Source organism: Venturia canescens, unplaced genomic scaffold (genome assembly GCF_019457755.1).
Source record: "Venturia canescens isolate UGA unplaced genomic scaffold, ASM1945775v1 PGA_scaffold_15__1_contigs__length_3012046, whole genome shotgun sequence".
Taxonomy (NCBI): domain Eukaryota; kingdom Metazoa; phylum Arthropoda; class Insecta; order Hymenoptera; family Ichneumonidae; genus Venturia; species Venturia canescens.
Genome location: NW_025108584.1, coordinates 2,985,001 through 2,990,000, shown reverse-complemented (window position 1 = coordinate 2,990,000; position 5,000 = coordinate 2,985,001). Strand labels below are relative to the sequence as shown.

At 49.4% G+C, this 5,000-nt stretch overlaps 1 pseudogene; it reads left to right on the top strand.

The window, feature by feature from the left end:
* Nucleotides 1-5,000, top strand: part of LOC122418635 (uncharacterized) — a 9,603-nt pseudogene that overhangs the window by 2,325 nt on the left and 2,278 nt on the right.

The window sequence follows — 5,000 nt, the reverse complement described above, 5'->3', positions numbered from 1 at the left end:
TAACTTCGGAATAAGGATTGGCTCTGAGGAGCGGGGCGCGTCGGGCTTGTTAGGGAAGCGGGTTTGGCTAACGTGCCGGGCCTGGGCGAGGTGAAAGCGGGTTGCCTTACGCAAGTATGCGTAGCCTGTTGGATCCGAGCTCGGTCCCGTGCCTTGGCCTCCCGCGGATCTTCCTTGCTGCGAGGCTTCTTTGACGGCTCACGCCGTCTTGGTCGTCCTCTTCGGCCGCCATTCAACGCTCAGCTCAGAACTGGCACGGACTAGGGGAATCCGACTGTCTAATTAAAACAAAGCATTGCGATGGCCCTCGCGGGTGTTGACGCAATGTGATTTCTGCCCAGTGCTCTGAATGTCAACGTGAAGAAATTCAAGCAAGCGCGGGTAAACGGCGGGAGTAACTATGACTCTCTTAGTTCTCCTGCATTGAACGCGAAGTTTCCCGCTCGGGTGTGACGACCCCGCTTTAGCCCAGTTGGTTGACCAGAACCGGCGACGTAGTCCGAGTCTGCAAAGAGGAGGTCTGCCGAGCCAATCTGGAGGAGTGATGTCCCGCCACATGGGCTCCTCCGATTTTATAAGATGCATAAGGCATCAGAACTTCGAGAAAAGTAGTATGGGGCGAATAGATCTTTTTTTTCGTGCCCGAATAAAGCAATGCGCGTCGAATTTTTAAATTCTTCAAAGACAAGCAATGCGCGTCGAATTTTTAAATTCTTCAAAGACAAGCAATGCGCGTCAAATCATCGACGACTACGCTAAGTCCCAAGCCACCGAAGAGATACTCAAGACATCGAGCATCGAGAAGGCCGCATAAGATCGCGTGCTGTTTACCGAGAGGCTGCAGGCCAAGTTAACCATCGCTGGTATATGCAGTGTTTTACACTTGGGGGGACAATTAATCTCGAAGGGGAATGAAGACCACTAGTCTCGTACTGAGAGGTCAAGCGGAAAGTCCGCTCACCGGGATAGTCCGATGAAAACTATGTTCTTTAGAAGGCGATTAACACAACGTAGCGACACTACGACGCCTCGTAAGCCTCACCTCAGTGTGCAGGTCTTACTATATGATGACTTGGTCTTTCCACGATTAACGATTGATACTTAGACATTTACTGTGTAGCGTAGCCAAACACAAATAAAGGAAAATGGAATCACAACGAAATATAAGCCTCGGAATGGGATGTCATGGTGACCTCACTAGAACGGATTCATCCGGGAGTGAGGGAGCCAATGGTGACGAAACAGGCGCGCCCACGGCTAACGATTCACAAAATAACGAGTTGAATGTCACACTTGAGGTACAAGTCCCCTTGGACGATGCAATCACGTATTGCGATAAATGTGGTAGGCTTGGCAGAAGACGGGGTTTTGCAAACCTAAAAGACCTCAACGACCACCTTAAAAAGGACCACCCTCGTACGAGGGCGGTTTTTATTTGCCGATTTTGTGGCAGAAGATGCCCGACCAAGCACAGTTGGGATTGCCACAAACCGAAGTGCAATGGACCACCGCCAGCAGTGGCTCCAGGTCGGTTTCAATGTGCACATTGCGAGAGGTCGTTTAACACGCAAAATGGGTTGTCTCAACATGAAAGACACGAACATCCACGGGTACGAAACCAACAAAGAGAAGCGCAGGCCAATCGGCCTAGAGGCGCAGGCGGTAGACCAGCAACCGTCTGGACAGAGGAAGAAACGAACCTCCTTATACAACTGGACAGGAGATTTCGAAATGCCAGATACCCAAATGTGGAAATACAGGCATATCTGCCAAACAAGACCTATAAGCAAATAGGGGAGAAAAGAAGGCGTATTCCACGCGATGCGCAAGAGCCGGAATCCGAGCCGGAATCGGATTCGGAGTCAGGCGAAATATCGAGCAGTGACTCAAGTGATGACGAAGCAGAATTTGTTGACGCGGAGGATACACATGATCCCCAAGAAATTAATTTATTTTTGACGATGCAAGAGGAGGACCAAACGCACGAAGCGTGGCTCACGAGAGTAGATGAAATTATTCTCTCCACAGATGTGGCAGAAAATAATAAATATCGGACAAGCATTGTCAAGCTTAAGGAAATTTGGCAAGCACATAAGGAAACACCGCAAGTGCTCAGTGAGCACATTGATAAATTCGTGCAAGAACTCAGCCAAAGGCTTGTTGGGTCGACTAACAACTCGGCCTCTACTCATCGGGAGCGAGATAGAGAGGAAGCCCCGCAGAACAGGCGAAGAAGAGATGGCGACCGCAGGAGAGTGACGGCAAATCAACGCCGAAAGTACAGGTTCTCGAGGTGCCAAGAACTGTACAACAAATGTCCGAAAAGACTAGCGGAAATCGCTCTCACTGGAGATTTCTCCTTCACTGAGGCACGGAAAGATCCTCCTCCCTCTAGAGCGATTAGAGAGCTCTACGAACAGCTATGGGGAAGAGATGGCCCAGACGAAGTCGGGTTCATGCTCGAGGAAGGACGCGACAATAGGCGTCTCATTAACGAGGTCTTCCCGCCGATAACAGTGGAAGAAGTTAGAGCCAGAATCTGCCGAACGAAGAGCAGAACAGCGGCAGGCCTAGACGGGGTGAAAAAGAGCCACCTTACGCGTAAAGGAGTGGCAGAACTCCTTACCGTCTTATTTAACATCTTGGTACGTCACACTATCTTCCCGAGCGGATGGAACAAAAACCGCACCACGCTCATACCAAAGGATGGAAAGGACCATAGTGATATTAAGAATTGGAGGCCTATTACGGTCGGATCACTATTGGGGAGGACTTATTCAGGTCTGATCGATCAAAAGTTGAGGGGTTTCGTGAAGCAATCTCTGAGGCAAAAAGGTTTCACAGCCGAGGATGGTTGCCGAACGAATACCCTGATACTCGAGAAAGCGATCGAATCGATGAAAGGACTCCATGGGGGAGTAGTGATGGTAGCGGACGTGTCGAAGGCGTTCGACACTGTACCACACAGTGCTATTGGGGCTGCACTGAAGCGGAAAGGAGTCCCGTTTCATATCATTGACTTGGTCAAGAACATGTATTCGAACTGCCAGACCTCCATAAAAGGTCCAAGACAGGAACGGGTCGAAATAGTGTTGAAAAGAGGAGTTAAGCAAGGCGACCCTCTGTCTCCCTTGCTCTTTAACCTCATAATGGACCCTGTAATTGATAGCATCGACAAAGAAGGACAGGGCGTAAAACTTGGTGATGAACGTCTCGCGATCTTGGCGTTCGCAGACGATGTCGTACTGCTGGGAGAAAACCAAGAATCCGCACAAAGACAGGTGAGCAAACTCAATGGATACCTTGAGAAGCTGGGAATGAGTTTGTCTGCGCCGAAATGTTTAGCCTTCCAAATAACATCTGGGAGGAGAACTTGGTTCACAAGCAATCCTAGGCTAAACATAAGCCATGAAGAGATCCCAGGAGTGGAAGCGGACGACATGTTTAAATATTTAGGCACCCGGTTTGGTCCGTGGACGGGTTTGCAAAGGGGCAAAGAAATTCCCAAGATATTGGAGGCAATAAGAAATGTGCGGTGTCTGAGTCTAAAACCGTACCAGAAACTAGATGTCATAACAACGTACATCTTACCGCACTTTATGTACGAGCTGACAGCGAGTCCGCCAGCAGCCGGCATACTCAAAGTTTTGGACGATGACATCAGGGTCCAAGTCAAGGAAATCTTAAAGCTTCCACTATCGACTGCACGGGGTTTCTTTTACACGCCCAAAAGAGACGGAGGTCTAGGCCTAGTCAAGATAGCAAGAGCAGTACAACTGCTAACGGTCAAGAGCGGCATAACAGCAGCCGCATCGGAGGACCCAATACTCCGAGAGATCGAAAGGAACGCGAAGTTCCGAAATCGAGTTGACCAGGGGGCTAGAGCTTTAAGAGTGGTAAAACCCACTAACAAACCCGACTACGAACGAGTGAAGATCCTCACGAGAGAAAGAGAGAGGGACGCATGGAGGAGCCTGCGATCCCAAGGACAAGGAGTCGAGGACTTCAAAGGTGACAAGTATGGCAATGCCTGGCTCAAAAATCCTAGGTTACTGAGATCTTCGAGATACCTAGATGCTATCCGCATGCGTACAAACACTTTCGGTACGAAAGTGGTACTTGGCAGAACAACCGCCAATGCAGATACGATCTGTCGTCGTTGTCATCTGCAGCCAGAGACACTGGGCCATATTATCGGCCAGTGTGTATTCACCAAACCAGCTAGAATACGAAGGCACGACAAGATCAAGGAACTGATTGCGGATCGGGTGAGCAGACACCATACTGTAATGCTAGAGCCAACAATCGATGACGGCGGGACGTTAAAGAAGCCGGACATGGTTGTGAAAATGAATGACGAAGCTCTAGTAGTGGATGTGACCGTACGGTACGAAAAGGGAGTTTATTTGGCAGAAGCTGTCAAAGAAAAGATGACGAAGTACCAAGGGACAGCGGACTTAATGGCCCGTAGGCTCAATGTGTCCAAAGGCATAGTACTGCCCATAGTCATCGGGAGCAGAGGAGCGCTGCCGAAGAGGACTGTCAAGGCGTTAGACAAACTTGGCATAAACAACAAAGACAAGCGTTCTATCGCCATGAAGGCACTCCGATCATCGGTGGAAATCGCCAATGCCTTCATTGACTACGGAAACTGACTACGGTGACTCCACATATTTAATTTATCTATTTATTTATTTATTTTATCTTAAACTTGACTTCCAACGTCTTAATGGTATGACTTACCAACTTCTTTTAATATACGACGAACAAGACGCGACTTGACGTGACCTACGGGCATCAAGATCGACGCCGAAGGAAGAAGACGCCGCTCAAGAAAGAAGAAAGAAGAAAGAAGAGAGAAGAAACGAAGAGCGAAGAACGAAGAGTAAGCCCGTTGCTCTGATTATCACAGGCACGGTGCGAGTCGTACGGCGCTACACAACGATCGTAGCATGCCACGGCGGCGGAGCCAGGCTTCGGCCTGGGCGGACACCTCCACG